Source organism: Artibeus jamaicensis, unplaced genomic scaffold (assembly GCF_021234435.1).
Source record: "Artibeus jamaicensis isolate MK-2021 breed Jamaican fruit bat unplaced genomic scaffold, CSHL_Jam_final scaffold_916, whole genome shotgun sequence".
NCBI lineage: Eukaryota > Metazoa > Chordata > Mammalia > Chiroptera > Phyllostomidae > Artibeus > Artibeus jamaicensis.
Window position 1 is genome coordinate 62,846,346 of NW_026522059.1, and position 18,449 is coordinate 62,864,794.

At 41.6% G+C, this 18,449-nt stretch overlaps 1 protein-coding gene across 4 annotated transcripts in view; it reads right to left on the reverse strand.

Moving 5' to 3' along the window:
* Positions 1–18,449, reverse strand: part of PAG1 (phosphoprotein membrane anchor with glycosphingolipid microdomains 1) — a 139,488-nt gene that overhangs the window by 105,229 nt on the left and 15,810 nt on the right. The window contains exon 1 of one of the 4 annotated variants that reach the window (XM_053660913.1): positions 11,906–11,976. The exons of the other annotated variants lie outside the window; for them this stretch is intronic. The gene's annotated coding sequence lies outside the window, so the exon portion shown is untranslated. Of the gene's footprint in view, positions 1–11,905; positions 11,977–18,449 lie in introns of those variants that run through there. 4 annotated transcript variants of the gene reach the window in all.

An 18,449-nucleotide genomic window follows, 5' to 3' on the forward strand; every position in this document is an offset into this window, starting at 1 on the left:
CTCATTTCCTGCTTGGACCTTTATCATATGAATGAAAGCACTCTTAGCAAAGCAGGCTTCACAGGACTTTTAGGAACTCTTTCTTATGTCTGATCACCCGGGTACCACTCTAGCAGGGCAAGAGGCTGCACCACCTCCCCCTTCACAGGTTTTCAGGCTTAAGTGGATTAGAGCCAGGAAGCACTTCTCCCAGATGGAAATGGGGACTAGGGCTGTGTCAGAATAGCCAGGGGTGGGGGGGGTGAGGGTCTATCAGTCCCTCTTTGTTGCAGCCCCTGGAGTCCTTCCATGATGGCCTCCCAAGTGATTGTGTCTGGCTTAGCTTGCTCCTCCTCTGAGGAGTTGTACCCGTCTCTGAATAACTGACCACACACTGGAGGCAGGGGAGGAAGCAGAGACAAGCTTTGTCTCCTTATGGCTCGCATTTTGGAGGTCGCTCACTCAGCCTTAGCCATGGGAGGCAGTTACAGTTCCTGAAATCAGGCAGAGCAGTTTCCAACAGAAGGTTTATCATCTTCATGGGACACAGTTTGAGCAAATAAGCAGCCTCCTGTCATCTACTCCATGATCAGGAAAAAAAAACCAAATAAACTTGGGAGTTCAGTATCATAATCAGTTCAGTTCTGAATGTCTACTCCGTAATGAAAATGTGCTAAGTAGTACAAAGTCTATCAATATGAGTAACTTATTAATCCTTTCCTTATGGCAAATTCCCTTCTGTGAAATTCCTGTACTTCCATATTAGATGAACTATTTCAGACTGAATATCTGAGAATCAGGAGAGACACTCAGACACAGACAAAATATTATCTCTTACAATATATGTGATGTACCATGGATTTCATGTGCCCACTGCTCACTTTCCCCCAATGGTAACTTCTTGAAACACACTAATACAATGTTACCACCAGGATACCAAGAGTGATACAATGAAGATACAGAACATTTCAGTCACCACAAGATTACTTATGCTGCTCTTCTGTAGTTAAACCCACTTCCCTCCTGCCCCTACCACATCCTTAACCCTTGCCAACTACTAATCTGGTCTCTATTTCTACAATTTGTTATTTTTTAATAATGTTACATAGTATGTTACCATTTAGGATTGGTTTTATTCACTTAGTACAATTCCCTGAAGATTCATGCAAATTGTTGCATGTACCAATAACTGGTTTGTTTTACTGCTAAAAGCAATGGTGTAGACATGCCACAGTGTGTTTAGCCATTCAACCACTGAAGGACATCTGACTTGTTCCCATTTTTAAAAAAAATATTTATTTATTTTTAGATGGGGGGGAGGGAGGGAGAAAGAGAGGGAGAGAAACATCAATGTGTGGTTGCCTCTCATGCGCCCCCCACCGGGGATCTGGCCTGCAACCCAGGCATGTGCCCTGACTGGGAATTGAACCAGTGACGCTTTGGTTCACAGGATGGCACTCAATCCACTGAGCCATACTAGCCAGGGCTCCAGTTCTGACTGTTACAAATAAAGATACTATAAATATCCATGCACAGATTTTTGTGAGAACATAAGCATTAATTTGTCTGGGATCAATGCCCGGGATTGCAATTACTGGGTCATATAGTTGTTGTATGTCTAATTTTTTAAAGAAATTGCCAACTGTTTTCCAGAGTGGCTGTAACGTTTTGCATTTCCACCAGCAATATATTGGTGATCCATTTTTTTCACATATTCACCAGCATTTATTGACATTATTTTTAATTTTTAGCCACTCTGATAAGTGTGTATTGATATTTCGATTTTGTTTTAATATGCATTTTCTGGATTGCTAGTGATGTTGTCATGTGTTTATTTGCCATCTGTATACCCTCCTCAGTGCAATGTCTATTTCTTTGGTACATTTCCTGATAGCATGCCTTGTTTCCTTTTATTGTTGAGTTTTACTAGTCCTTTGTTGAACACAAATGCTTTGCAAACATCTTTCCCCCACTTATTAGCTTGCCTGCCATTTTGTCCTCTTAGCAGAGTCTTATACATAGCAAAAGTTTTAAATTTTAGCTATACCCAATTTATCAGTTTTTTTTCTTTTATACATTGTGCTTTTGGTGTCAAGTCTAAGAATTTTACCTACCTACAGATCTCAAAGATTTACTCCTGTATTTCCCCCAAGAGTTTTATAGTTTTATGTTTTACATGAAGTCTATGATCCACTTTGAGTTAATTCTTGTAAAAGATGTGAGACAGGTCAATGTTCTTTTTTTTTTTTTTTTTTAACTTATGGATGTATAATGGTTCCAGCACTACTTACTGAAAAACTTAACCTTCTTGTACTGAACTGCGTCTGTATCTGTAAAAGATCAGAACCCATTTCTGTGGTTTACAAGGCACAATTTGTGGTATTCTGTTACAGCAGCCTAAAAGGATTAAGACTGTAACTTAAAATATCTCAGATTTATTTCTTGTAGATCTGGAAGTCAGAAGACCCATGCCTACGTGGAGCTTCCTGGGGGTAATTCGTTTCCTGGCCTTTTCCAGCCTCCTGAGGCCCCGGCCTGTGACTCTGCATCACACGCCTTCCCCCTCCACTTCCACATCATATCTCCTTGTCTGGCCTTCCTGCCTCCCTTGTAAGAACTTTTGTGATTACACTGGGCCCACCTAGATCACCCAGGGTACTCTATCCATCGCAAAATCCTTAAACGAATCATCTCTGTAAAGTTCCTTTTCCTATGTAAAGCAATGCATTTATAGGTTCTTGGAATTATACTGTGGATGTCTTTAGGGGCTACTATTCAGCCTGATATACTTATCATGTTGTATCTGTGCACTTACATCTTTTGTCAAATTTGGTAAGTTTGCAGCCATTGAGTTCTTCAAGTACTTTCTCAGCCCCACCCTCTTCTTTCTCCTCTCCTGGGCCTCCTAAAACACAAGTGTTGTGGGGGCAACTTTCCTCTCAAGTCCCCCCGTGTGCCACAGATGAGAGTAAACATGACAGAGACATGATGTGATCTGCTTGGGGAAGAGAGGTGGTGGCCAGTTTCCCAGAAGAAAAAGGCCTTGAGCAGTGGCCAGTTTCTCAGGGGAAAAAGGCATCGAGCCCCTTCCTCCAAACGCTTTTCTTGGGTTGTAATACACAGGAATACAGGGCAGCAAGGACCAAACAGTAGATAACATTTCAAAGAAATCTGAGGGCTTAGTGTGAGTCAGAGTCTGTCAGGAACAGAGTTTTAGGGTTTCCTGCTCGAACCCTTAACATATGAATGAAAGCACTCTTAGCAGAGCAGATTTCACAAGTTTATCAGCAAGTCTTTGTGGTGCCAGATTTTTCCCCAGGGCATGCTCTGGCCAGGCAAGGAGCTGCACCTCTCCCCATCAGGAATTCAGGCTTAAGAGGATTAGAGCCAAGAAGCACTTCTCCCAGAGGACATGGGGACTCAGGCTTTGTCAAAGCTGGGGGGTGAAAGTCCATTGCTCCCTCTTTGTTGCAGCCTCCCCCCCCCCGCCCCCGCCCCCGAGTCCTTCCATGAAGGCCTCTCAAGTGGCTGAGTCTGGCTTAGGTTGCTCCCCACTGTGAGGGGGCTTACCCATCATTGACTTTCGACCAAGCTTTGGGGGCAGGAAGGAAACTGAGGCAGCACTTACTACCAGAGACAAGCTTTTTGTCTCCTGCAGCTGGCATTCCAGAGGTCACTGACTCCTCCTAAGCCACATGGGGTAAGAGTTACAATTCCTAGAACCAGGCAGAGCAGTCCACAATAAAGTGTTAGATCTTTAGGTATAGCCCCACAGGTCCCTGAGGATGTGTTTATGGTTTCTTCCATCTAGTTCAGAGTAGCTCAGATTGGGGAATTTCTATTGTTCTTTCTCCCAGGACACCGATTCTTCCTCTGCCTCCTCCATCCTGATTACTCAGCTCATCCACTGAGATTTTTGTCTTGGTTGTCTTTTCCAGCCAAAAATATCCACCAGGTTCTTCATTATATTCCTTATTTATTTGCTGAGACTTCCAATTTTTCAGTGCTTTCCAGTATGTTCAGAATCGCACTGTGAAGCAATTTATGATGGCTGCTTTTTACGTGCGATCTTTCTGGTTCTTGGTATGACAAGTGATTTTTTTTGAAACCTGGACATTTAAGGTATTATAAGAATCTACGTCTTATTTAAACCTCATATTTAAGCTGCCTTCCTCTGATACCACAGTGGCAAGGGGAGACGGAGGCTGTGCCATGACTCCCAGGTTCCCTACCGCACCTCCACTGACACCCGAGAGAGGGCTTCCTCCTCCCGGCAGGGCAAGCAAGAGCTAGCTCTCCGCTAGGCCCCCAGTGACTCCTTCCTCACTGGGAGGTGTGTGTGACTGCTTCCTAGGAGTCTCTGTGGACTGTGCCGAGGTCAGGAGAAGAACTGCAGACTTTTCGTGTGGTTTCCTTACACAGAGGTGGTGAGGCAGGTTTTGTTACTGCCCAGCAGAAGCCAGAGTCTTGCTTCTCCATCACTCGGCCTCCTGTGCTGGAGCTGGGTGCCTTGTCATGACCTGGCAGCAGAGATGTCTTGGTACCCATTAGCCTTTGCTGCCTGGTGGGATCACAGTTTTTTCTGTGATGTTTGGCTAGACCATAGCAGTTATTATTTACCCCTTCTGCCTTGCTAAGTGCCCCTTTGCTGGTCCTTTGTTGTTGTCACAGTTTATGTGTTTCTCTTGGTGTTCCTGACAGCTGACCTCTCCCACTCCAAATCTGAAATACGTGAGGTGACAGAAAACCCCGGTCACTGACAGCACTGCACCACCCCCTGGGGTCTAAACGTGCTCTGCCTTTTCTGCACCACTTGGTCTTCTTATGTTTGGTTCATAGAATGGGTCCAGAGTTTTGGCTGCACTCTGTGAAAAAAACAGGGACTAGATGGAGATGTATGCCATCTGCCCAGAGGCAGAAGTGGTCTTTCCTTTCATTTTGAGGTTAAAATTAGAAACCTTATCAAAATAAAAAAATTACATTTACTATGTTAAAAAAGCTCCATAAAGTACTGGCAAAACTTTACATGAAACAAGTTTCAAATACTTATCAAGTAACCTTAAGGAAAACTTAAAAAATGTGGCATGGCATTTAACCCCAAAGAAAACCAATTTACAAAGAATGGGTTTTTAAAAATTGTTTTAAGTATTTTTTTCTTTTTTTTCTATACAAAAGAATGTTTTAAGGTTCTCAAGAAATATGCAAATGGTTTTATGTTTGGATAAAAGAAAAAGAAAAGAACAGACTTTTTCTGTGTGGGTGATGTTTTGCAATAAATTATCTAAAATACTGAGGTTTTTAGTTTTTTTTTCCTACTTCTGTAATTATTTGAAGACATCTGAAACAAGTAGCTTTATGGGTTTCATGTATGGTTGTACTGATATAATCTGAAAGCTTTTCTCCCACATGTCCCCTTCCAGGACTTAAGAGAACTGAATGTGTGTGAAGGGGCAGCAGTCATCCTCAGAGAGAGGACAAGGTCCCAGTATGGCATCAGTTTTCCTTTGACCAACCCTTCATTCAGATGAAATCAGCAGAGTGGCAAAGTCACAGCTAAAATACATTGAGATGAAATCTATTTTCAACAGAAATCCTTTTTTTGCAGGGCTCAATATGAAATATGTAAATGAGAACCACCTTCAAATTGATAAAAGCACTTTAAAACAATCTAAGGTAGCTCTGAGTTAGGACAGCTGGGCTTTTACAGGGTTGATTCTGGGAAAATCAGGATTCTGTATATACTGCATTTGCCAGTTGGAGGAAGCCCATGGAAATTCCTCAGAGTAGACTCTAAATTCACCCTATTATTGCTTCCCAGGCATTTTCTGCTCGTTGGGTGAACAGAAGGAAACCACATGGTATAGTACTTTGCGAAATGTAAAATAAGGATCAACAAGCCATTCTGCAGATTTAGCAAAATTAAGCTTCATCAGCCAGCTTGACTCAAAGCCAAACCAGCAGAAAGCATTTTAGCAAGAAGACTAACAGTGAAATGACAAGTAGCATAAAAAACTAACTCACAGAAGCATTAAAATCATGAAAAGGTGCATCATTTTCTGTGAGCAACCGAGTGCACTGCTGGAACAACAGTGTGTTCTGCATGAAGTGTGCAAGGCCAAAACAGCCCGCTGGTGCCTGTAAAGTCTGCTCAGGGAACAGCACATGACCCTACCTGTACCCACAGAAAAGAATTTATCAATGGACAGAAATGCAGTGGTGTTGAGATTTATTTTTCCTTTATGAGTATCCTTACAGAGCTGGGTGTGGCAAAGCCATCTCCAGCTGCCTGAAACCTAAAACACTGAATAAATCTGGGGTCTGTGTAGTCTAAGTCTTTCACATGCAAAACTGAATTGTTAATACAGCAGGTAAACTGAAGTACGCAGTTAACTTTTGAAATCTTTAAGTGGTTAAAACTATAGCATGAATTTTGTCCAATTATGTTTCTTTGTTTTATGATTTTTTAAATATAAAACTCTAATTTCTATAGCAGGGAATTAGAATTTAATCTGGCTGGTTTCTCTGGGCTCTCAAGTAACAGGATTTTGTCCTATTTAATAACAGTTGCATGCCCTACATCAGAATTTAGAGCTGAGACTATTGTGAAAAGTCATCTAGTTCATTTTCCAACTCCAGGCAGGACTACGTACATTAAAGTAGTTCAGGCCCAGACGAATGGTTCTTATTCTCAATAAGAAGGAAAAAAAAAATGTGTATGTTTGCATAGGTGAGTGTGTGTGTTTACTTATGCCTATTTCCAAGTGTCTATACCTCCTAGTCTAAGAATAAATCATCAGCATCTTCCTTTAAAATGCTTGAATATTATTATTAACAATATTACGGCAAGTGGCTAGTTAGGTGATTATTATATCCTACCTCACGTCATACATGAACATCAATTTCAGGTATATCAAAACACTTAAATATAAAAGGCAAAATCATAAAACTTTAAGACAAAACTAAGAATTCTGACAACCTTTGGGTCAGAAGGATTTTCTCAGGGTAAAAAAAAGATATAATGTCTATTCTTTAACATAAATAAGGTTCAAAACATATATTCTTTAAAATATATATCACTCTTTTATATTAAGAGACTCTAAATTGAACTACATTAAAGTTAAGATGTTCTTTGAGAATATAATAAAATCACTGAATTATACACTTTAAAAGAAAAAATGCTATGATGCGTGTTATATCTCAATAAAGCTATGTTTTTTAAAGAGACATCCCATAAAGGAATGCAAAAAACAGGTCGCAAAACTCACAGTAAATATTTGAACCACATAATAGCAATGGTATAGTATCTAGAATATCAACAAGAAATAGCAATGGTATAGTATTTAGTACATATCAACAAGAAAAATGCAAATAGTCCAAACTACTTAACAGGCAAAAGGTACACAGAGGCACTTCATGAGACAGGCGGCACCAATGGCTTACGAATGTAGGAAGAGGTATTCCACTTCCACATAATCAGGGACATGCAAATTAAGATCCATAAGAAGATACTGCTTTTTATCCACCAGACAAGCAAATTAACAAATATAATAATGTTAGGTTACAGTGTAGATAAGCCTCACTGGACACTCTAATGTACTGTTTGTTAAAGGAGAAACTGATAGAACCATGTTAAAAGAAAAGTCTCATCACCCGTTGAAATGAGTGTGGCCATACCTGATGGTAAGCAATTCCACTCCTAGATATAAATCTCACAGCAAGGGTCCACAGACCATGATCCACGAGCTAAGAATAGCAACTTGTAAATAGCAACTCAACACTTGTAAAGAATTGTAAATAAAATAAAATAATAAATAGAAAGAAAGAAATAAAGGAAGGAAGGAAAGAAGGAAGAGAGAGTGGGAGGGAAGGAGAGAAGGAAGAAAATAAACAACATGCAATAAAGACCACAGGTGCCCTGCAGAGCCTAAGATATTTACTGCCTGGTTATTTACAGAGAAAGTTTGCTGACCTCTGTTTTAAGGAAACTCTTACATATTCTTAACACAGTATTCCTAGAAGAATAAAATGACAGACCCAAATGTTCATCAGTAGGAGACTAGCTAAGTTAATTGTGGAATATTCATAAAACAGAATTTTTTCAGCAATGAAAATAAAGTACTGCCAGGGCGCAACAGACTTTAATTTCAAAAAGAACTGAGCAAAAGAAACAAGTCATAGGATACACAGATGCATTTCAGTGCCCCTGTGCTCCTGACAAAATATATCAACAACTGGTGAAGAAACACTGATTTAAAGTCTAAAGTTTCTCAGTGCCAAGCAATTACTCTAATTTTAAGATACTTTTATATTACCTAAAAGCCTCATTTAAAAAAAATCAAGAATAACTCCTCACTATCTATTATGATGAGAGGGCTTCAGATTTGGGTGTGCTTCTTTGATTATATACTAGTTACATACCAACTCCTTTCTAAAAAGATCTCAAGAAGCTTGAGTCATTCATAAGCTTTTTTAAAAAAAAAATGTAGCAAGCAAAAGTGGAACACTGCTGTTATAGTAGTTCATTAGTATTGTAACTAGATACCAATGTCCCAAAGTCCACTCCTATCCCAAAGAATAGATCCTGGTGCTAAGAAAAACATATCATAATCATTATTAATTACAAATTTTTGTCACTTCCCTTTTTGTTCTGCCTTCAGTGAGTGAGCCAGGAACCAAGGAAGTACATAAAGCTTGGGGAGGTAACCTAACACAATTAATTTTTTAAAGGCCTGAGGGCCTGGTCACGAAGTCTAGAAATCACGCCTATATATAACAAATGACATATCACTGTTAAGTTACAATACACAATATGTTCTAGGACGTGTATGTCTATGTCCTAGACTTACCAATCCACCAAATCATTACATAAATGCTTTCACTACAATCACAGATGCCCTGTTCTTTAAACTACAGTTAAACCTTTAGTTTTCTTTTCCTTTCAAGATTGTCACTGAAGTTTCTCTTTTTCTTACATACAGATTCGAGTACAGATGGGGGACATTTTGCTTTCCCAATACATAGCCTTTGTCTTGTACATCATACCCACAGAGGTGGCCCGGAGCCCCCTCCCAGCACTGATGGTGGAAATGAAAGTGACCACCAATAGCAGGCAATAAAACATCTACTTGTGAGAACCTGTACAGGGAAATCAGCCTTTCTGGACAGCAGCAGTGGAAGCAGATGGCTGCTGATGAAAATGACCTCAGGCAGGGGTGTTCTTCTAATGTTCTGAAACCACCAAGGAAGCGATCTATGCTGACAGTCACGGCAGGGTCTGCACACAAAAAGGCCTCCCAATTCCACATGACATTACAGTGGCAGGAAACAGAGCCCCTTCACCTTTCCAGGAAGCTCATTCAAACTGAATTCAAGTCTGAGTCAGGCAATTCACACTGGGTGGCAGCGGACATCACAGGTGATGCCAGCCTATGGTTCCACCTGTCCTCAGCCTGCTGCAGGGACCAACAGAGAAGGGGTGCCAGTGCAGAACAAAGGACACCCTACTCAGGGAGAATTTGTTCATGCTCTTCCCAGGACACCCTACTCAGGGAGAATTTGTTCATGCTCTTCCCACCTACATATTCCCTTCCAGGGTGGTGAGAGGGTGTTATAAACTGAATTTACCAAAATTCGTATGTAGAAGTCCTAACCCCTAGTATTCCAGAATGGGACTGCATTTGGAGACAGGGCCTTAAAAGAGGTAATAAAGTTAAAATGTGGCCCTTAGAGTGGGCTCTAATTCACTGTGATTGGCATCTTTATATGAGGAGGAGATTAGGACACACAGAGAGACACCAGGGGCCTGTGATGTGAAAAGCAGCAGGAGAGCCACCTGTGCACCAAGGAGAGAGGCCTTAGAGGAAACCAGCCCTGCTGACGACACACTGGCCAGGGCCATGGTCTTCTAGCCTCCATAACAGTGGGAAAATCAGTGTCTACTGTTAAAGCCACGAAGTCTATGGTATTTTGTTATGGGAGCCTGAACAAACTAATACAGGGAGGTTTCCTATAAGTCAGGCCACTGTAAACTTTATCATGAAATTAATCTCCCAGATAAATCCATTCAATATCCTATAAAGCTGGAACCTTCCTCACACTTTCTGATGAGGGCAGGCAGATAATTGATTTAAGCAAATATGTCTTCAAGCCAGTTTTTAAATAGGATTTCTAATTATCAGCATGCCTTTCACTCCTCAACCCTCTGTGACTTCCTCAACATAATTTTCACAACTCTTGGTTCAAGAGGCACTTAAGAAAAGAAATGATTCATGGTAACTGAAAGCATTCTAATATTCTGTGAAGCCTAATGCCTAATGTCTAGGTCTATGGGTGATTGAAAAAAATGTTATTCCTTAACCTTCTTAACTTCTTTATGGAGAAAAGTCAAACAGAGATCCAGGAAGACCTATAAGATCAAATCTCCCTTTGCATATACATTTTCCTTCTAGGAGTTAAATTTATTGTTCTAAGGAACAAAATTAAACTTTCATTCAGGATAAAAAAGTTATTGGGTTGGCCAAAGAGTTCATTTAGGTTTTTTTTTTTTTTATATACAATGACTCTAGTAGTGCTTAGTTATCTTTAACTTTGTTCAAAACAATTTTGTTAGATTGTATTGTGACAGCTGTCATATCAGTGTGCATTAAAAAATTAGCAAAATTGGTGAATTTTTGTGCAGCCATTTTAATATTGAAAATGGAGAAAACTACATGACATTTTTGGCATATTATGCTTTATCATTTCAAGAAAGGTGAAAATGTAACTGAGACACACACACGAAAGACTCGTGCAGTGTATGGAGAAGGTGCTATGACTGACCAAATGTGTCAAAGTGGTTTTCAAACTTTCTTGGTACTATTGATAATTTGGCCAAGAAATTCTTTGCTGTGGGGCTGTCTTATGCATTGGAAGATGTTTAGCAGCACCCCTGACCTCTACCCACTAGAAGCCAAGAGCAGAAGAGAGCTGACATACTCAGAGCATCCACATCAATAAAGAAATAGCCTCAGAAATCTTGAGAAGAATAAAACTGGAGGGATCACAATACCTGATATCAAACTAAACTACAAGGCCACTGTCATCACAATACTCTGGTACTGGCATAAAAACAGGCACATAGACCAATGGAACAGAACAGACAGCCCAGAAATAAACCCATGTCTCTACAACCAATTAATATTTGACGAAGGAGTAAAAAAATAGCCTCTTCAATAAATGGTGTTGGGAGAACTAGACAAATACATGCAAAAAAATGAAACTAGACCGACCACCAACTCACACCATACACCAGAATAAACTCAAAATGGATAGAAGACTTAGATATAAGTTGTGACACCATAAAAGACCTAATAGAAGACATAGACAATAAAATTTCAGATATACCACATAGTCATATTTTTGCCAATGTATCTCCTAAGGCAAAGGACATAAAGAAAAAAAAAACAAATGGGACTACTCAATCAAAATAAAAAGCTTCTGGACTTCTGGCCAAGTTAGAGGCATAGGTAGACACACTGTGCCTCCTCACATAAACAGAAGAAGGACAACAACAAATTTTGAAACAAAAAACCAATCAGAACTGACAGAAAATCGAACTATATGGAAGTCCGACAACAAAAGAGTTAAAGAATAAACATTCATCCACACCATAGGAGGGACAGAGACAGGCAGCTGGGCAAAGAGGACTTTCTGCGAGGCAGTGGCCGGCAGGGCAGGCAGTCCCACATTTGTGTGCAGATAAACCAGGAGGAACAACTGGGAAGCGAGACAGACCACAGAACCCAGGATTCCAGTGCTGGAAAATAAAGCCATAAAACCTCTGACTGAAAAAATCAATAGGGGTTGAGGCAGCAGGAGAAACTCCCAGCCTCACAGGAGAGTTCTTTGGAGAGACTCACGGGTCCTGGAACGTAACAAAGGGACTCACCTGGAAATCAGCACCAGAAGCACCCAATTCGCTTGTGGGTAGCAGGGGAAGTGACTAGAGGCCGGATGAGAGCCGAGTGCCACTGTTCCCTCTCAAAACCCTCCCCCAAATACAGCACCACATCAAAGTGATATGGGTTGCCCTGCCCTGGTATACCTAAGGCTCCACCCTTTACTATGTAACAGGCCCAGAGACAAAAAAAAAAAGGGGTGGGGGCAAATGAAATAAGAGATCAAAGCTCCAGAAAAAAATACAACTAAGTGACAAAGAGATAGCCAACCTATCAGATGTACAGTTCAAAACAGTAGTCATCAGGATACTCATAGAATTGGTTGAGTATGGTCCCAAAATAGAGGAAAAAGTAAAGACTATGCAAAGTGAAATAAAAGAAAATGTACAGGGAACCAACAGTGACAGGAAGAAAATGAGGACCCAAATCAACAGTTTGGAGCAGAAGAAAGAAATAAAAAGTCAACCATAACAGAACGAAGAAACAAGAATTCAAAAAAAAATGAGGAGAGGCTTAAGAACCACTGGGACAACTCTAAACATTCCAACATCCAAATAATAGGATGCCAGAAGGAGAAGAGGAAGAGCAAGAAATTGAAAACTTATTTGAACAAATAATGAAGGAGAAATTCCCCAATCTGGCAGAGGAAATAGACTTCCAGGAAGTCCAGGAAGCTCAGAAAGTCCCAAAGAAGTTGGACTCAAGAAGGAACATACCAAGCCACATCATAAATATATTACCCAAGATTAAAGATAAGGAGAAACTCTTCAAAGCAACAAGAGACGAGGAGAAAGTTGCCTACAAAGGAGTTCCCATAAGACTGTCAGCTGATTTTTCAAAAGAAATCTTGCAGGAAAGAAGTGGCTGGAAAGAAGAATTCAAAGTCACGAAAGGCAGGGACCTACATCCAAGGTTACTCTATTCAGCAAAGCTATCATTTAGAATGGAAGGGCAGATAAAGCACTTCCCAGATAAGGTCAAATTAAAAGAGTTCGTCATCACCAAGCCCTTATTATATGAAATGTTTAAGGGACTTATCTAAGAAAAAGAAGATAAAAATATGAACAGTAAAATGACAACAAACTCACAACTATCAACAACTGAACCTAAAGAAAAAGGAAAACAAACTAAGCAAACAACTAGAACAAAAACAGAATCACAGAAATGGAGATCCCATGGAAGGTTATCAGTGGGGAGGGGGACGGGAAGGAATAAGAAACATAAGTAGTACATAGAAAACAGACACGGGGAGATTAAGAATAGTATAGGAAATGTAGAAGCCGAAGAACTTATATGTATGACCCATGAACATGAACTAAAGGGGAGAAATATGGGTGGGAGGCGATGTGCAGGGTGGAGGACAATAAAGGCAGGGGAATGGGATGATTGTAATAGCATAATCAATAAAATATATTAAAAATAAAAAATAAAAAAGCTTCTGCAGGGCTAAAGAAACTCTCATCAAAATAAAAAGGGAACTGACTTATAAGAGAACATATTTACCAATGATACATCAGACAAGGGTTTATCTCCAAAATGTGTAAAGAACTCAAAACCAGGAAGACAAACAATCAATTAAAAAATGGGCAAAGGACCTGAACAGACACTTCTCCAAGGGGGACCAGAGACACATGAAAAGATGCTCAGCATCACTAGCCATCAGATGCAAATTAAAACCACAATGAGATTATCACCTCACACCAGTCAGAATGGCCATCATTAAATCAACAAAAAATAAGTGTTGATGACGATGTGGAGAAAAGGGAACCCCAGGATGCTGGTGGTGGGAATGCAGAGTGTTGCACCCACTGTGGAAAGCAGTATGGAATTTCCTCAAAAAATTAAAAATGACACTGCCTTCTGACACAGCAATTCCACTGCTGGGAATATACCCTAAGAATCCTGAAACAACATTTCAAAAGAACTTACATACCTCTATGTACATAGCAGCACTATTTACAAAAGCTAAGTGCTGAGAACTGCCTAAGTGCCCATCAGTAGATGAGTGGATCAAAAAACTATGGTACATTTACACAATGGAATACTACATAGCAGAAAGAAAGAAGGAAGTCCTATTTTTTGCTACAGCATGGATGGAACTAGAGACTATTATGCTACGTGAGATAAGCTAGTTGGTGAAAGACAAATACCATATGATCTCATTTATAAGAGGAATCTAATGAACAAAATAAACTAACATGCAAAAAAGGAGCAGAAACATGTAAACATGGAACAGACTCACAGAAGCCACAGGGGAGGTGGGTGGGGAGAACAGGGGAAAGAAGGGGAAGCAATTAATCAAAGAACATATATGAATGACCCATGGACATGGACAATGGCGTGGGGATTGACAGGGAGCAGGAGGTGGGCTGGGAGGAGGAGGGCAAAGGGAGAAAAACTGGGGCAACTTAAATAGAATAACAATAAAAAAAAACAAAAAAATAAAGCTATTGGTGAAAATGAAAAATGTCTTTTATTTTTATGGAAAAATCATAAGGATTTCATTTGTGCCTGGATTTGAGAGAAGGGCCATGTTTACTCATAAGCCACATGAACCTGCAGAGGTTTTCTGAATTTGTAGATATCTTCCAATCACACAGGCTAGCTATCTACAAAAAGGACACACTTGGCCAGTTATAACACACACCAGACGTATGACCCTGGGCCAGATGCCAATCACATTGGTTTGTTTCCCATCTGGAATCTGCAGAGAACACACTTGTCTCCCTGGGAAGCTGAGAATAAAACAGGATACTGAAGTAACAGCCCAGTCCTTTGACACTGTATTGCTCCAAAACTTGTCCATGGACTGCCTCGGACACCTGGACACTTAATGAAGCCTTGGGTCCCTCTCTACAGCACTAGACCAGGATGGGGTCTGGAAATCAGCATTTTAATAAGCATCTTAACAAGTAAATAAAGGTGGGTGTCTTTGATAGGCTGCAAGGACCAGTCTGGGTCAAGGCAGAGGACAGAGCAAAGCTTGAGGCCAGCAAGTTCATATGCAGTTGGTGCACTGTCTCTCTGGTCTCGGAAGGTTCCCTGGTGCCAGGACGTGGGTCCAGCCCAAGGCCCCAGCATCCTTGTCCCTGGTTCCAGTTCACATTTTGTCCTGGTCCAAAGCAATCAATCATCTTAAAATACCAACCTGGCCATGCCACTCCCTGTTCCCAAGTCCCATTCACAACTCTGTTCTCCTGGTGTCCTGGATGGCCTGAGTCTGCTCTGTCCAGGCTGATCTCTCAGTTCTGCTGGCTCAGAATGTTTCATTCATACGTCACCTTAAATGCCACCTCCTCAAAGGGATTCTCCTAACTGCCTGGTCACTCCCAATAATGTAAATAGAACTTACTCCTCTGCCTAGAACCTAACACCTGCTGACATTTCCTTGTTTAGGAGGTTGTCTCCCATCACTGCAAAGTTGGGGTAGGAAGCTCTCTCCCTGCCTGTCAGGTACATGGCACACAGGAGGAATTCGGTAACAGTGTGCTGCTGGATGAACACATGGATAAATTACTGGCCTGCAACAGCCTGGCAAGGTTCCCACACTGTGCATGACAGGTAGAGGCTGACAGGTAGAGAAGTTGCATTTCTTATCTGGACGAGGACAACTGGGGCAGAAGTGCTTTGTGCAATGTCTGTTACATTGTGTAGTTATGTACATTGTGTAATGTTACATATGTGTAATGATGATGTGCCTTGATGTGTCCTTGGGTTCAACTTCTTTGGGACTCTGAGCTTCCTGGACTTCCTGGAAGTCTATTTCCTTTGCCAGATTGGGGAAGTTCTACTTTATTATTTGTTCAAATAAGTTTTCCACTTGTTCTTCCTCTTCCCCTTCTGGTAACCCTATAATTTGGATGTTGGAATGTTTAAAGATGTCCTGGAAGTTCCTAAGCCTCTCCTCATTTTTTTTTGAATTCTTCTTTCTTCATTCATTTCTGTTTGGTTGTTTCTTTCTTCCTTCTGGTCCACTCCATTGATTTGAGTCCCAGTTTCCTTCCCAACATTATTGGTTCCCTGTACATTTTCCTTTATTTCACTTAGCATAGCCTTCATTTTTTCATGTAATTTGTAACCAAATTCAACCAATTCTGTGAGCATCCTGATCACCAGGGTTTTGAACTGTGCATCTGATAGGTTGGCTATCTCTTTGTTGTTTAGTTGTATTTGTTCTGGAGCTTTGATCTGTTCTTTCATTTGGGGCCTTTTTTGTTTGTTTATTTTGAGGCACCTGTTACACAGTGAGGGGTGCACCTTTAGGTGTTCACCAGGGTGGGGCAACCCAGTTGCTGGGTTGTGACAATGTACATCGGGGAGGGGTCAGAGAGGGAACAATGGTGATTGCTCCACTCTCTCTGCCAGAAATCAGACCCCTCTGCCACTTCCCCCAAGCAAACTGGGCCCTTCTGGTGCCAGTTCCCAGGTGGGTAGACGTGTGTACATTCTAGAACCCTGTGGATCTCTCCAACAAACCCTTCTGTGAGGGTGGGAGTCTCTCCTGGCACCTCAACCCCCACGGGTGTTTTCAATTGGTGTTTTGAGGCTCTATTTTCCTGAGCTGGGGCCCTGGGTTGTGCACTCTGTTTCACTCCCCAGTTTCGCCTGGTTTATCTGCGTACAAATGCGGGACCACCCAGCCCACCAGCCACCTTGCGCACCATGCCCATCCACAATTCACCACCTTGCTGTGTCCACCCACTGCCACCCCATGCCGAGGGTCCATCAGCCACTGCTTTTTTTTGCAACCCCTCTCTGCCTGGCCACCCAACTCCACCCCTCCACACAGTTCAATCTTCTGTCAGTACTGGTTGTTTTTTTGTTTCTAAATTTTTGCTGTCCTTATTTTGGTTGTGCGAGGAGGCACAGTGTGTCTACCTATGCCTCCATCTAGGCCGGAAGTCCCCTAAGCATTGCTTTTTAATTAATTATGTTTTGCACAACTAAATTTTCCATAAATTTCACATGGGATGTTGTTAAAACATCAGCTATTCATTCTTGTTATCAATATCAAAATTACCTCACTTAAATGTTCTTACTGATAACAATAAAAGTATTGTCTTTGGCCCAAAATATCCACTAACAATAAAGCAGTAGGGTCTGCAGAGAATTGGAAACCCATTTGTGTTCTAATCTGAGTTCTTTCCCACAGTTAGAAACTGTGGGAAAATGGGCACACATGAGGCTCTTTCATGTGGTTCTGGAAAATGGGCAAGTGTTCTGCTCAGAAAGTTGAGAGAAGAGGCTTGGTAAAGGTGCTGTTCAAAGGCAATGTGTTCAACTCCTGGACTCCACCATGTAAGGAAAGATGTCAGAGACCCACAGGTGTACTAAGAATAAAAAGGAAGCTATAAAGAGATGGCAGTTCCATTTTAGTAGTGGCCTCTCTGGTCTTACTCATTCAGAAAAATTACATTCTCCACAATAGTTTCCCAGCAAAGACCCCACAACCCACTTTGTCTCCATGAAAAAGCAGCATGAAGACTTCCACACGAAAACTTTACTTGGTTCTCCTGCATGTGTCATTGTCAGTGACCGTCAAGCGAACTAAGCCAATGAGGGCGGAGGGCATGTGGTTTTGGTTCACAGAGAATTACAAAAAGGAAAAATGGGAACAGTTGGTTGCAAGTGAGGAAGCTAAAGTGATGTAAGAGTTTTAGAGCCCTGGTGGCCGGCCTCACAACATAAGCACATTTCATCCCAAATGCATTGCAACCTGGGAATGCATTGGGAACATAAGACTACCCTGACCACCCTGGATTTACTGATGGGAACACAGTCCAAGGGGGAGATGTTGTCACCCCAGCAGGTGGGTGTAAGTGCCACAGAAGTAAACAGAGGGATGAGGAAGCACTGTTGTTGTTGTTCAATCTCTTCCCATCCTTCTAACTTCCTGTACCTCCTTCCCTAATGGCTTACTATCTACAACAACAGACAGGTGGACAGGTGTCATGGCCTCTAAACTGGTGGCTCTACATCCTCTGGAAGTTCTCAAAAGCCACCAAGGCTGAGGCCCCGAGGGCACATTAATCACAATGACAGGGGGTGGAATCTGGGCATCACTTTTCTCTCCAGCTGCCAGGCGAGCGTCTCACTGGCCAGGATGGAGAAAGGGCTGTGAAAGCAGCTGGAGAGAAAGAGGAAGAGACACAAAGGCAAGAGTGATGAGGTGTCCCCCCAACCTAACAGAGGGAAGCAGAAGGACACAGAGGGGGTGAGGGGCTCCATAAACAAGAAAGAAAGTGCTGCCGTGGAGGAGGCCACAGTGGACTGCCAGGTCTTTAACAACAGGAAATGTGGTAACAAGAAGAAATGTCTACAGACTCAGGAAGACACTTGGCAAAGAGAAGACAGGTGCAAAACCAAGACAGGGCAAGTTTTGCTCTTTCAAGTTGGGAGATAGGAGAGAAAACGATCCTTGTGAAGGGACACTGCCGGCTGCCACCTGAGTAGGAAGTGGCTGTCAACCGAGAAGCCCAAGGTGAAGTCTGTGGTAGGAAAGGTAGGTATGGACTTCCATGGCCAAAGGGCAAT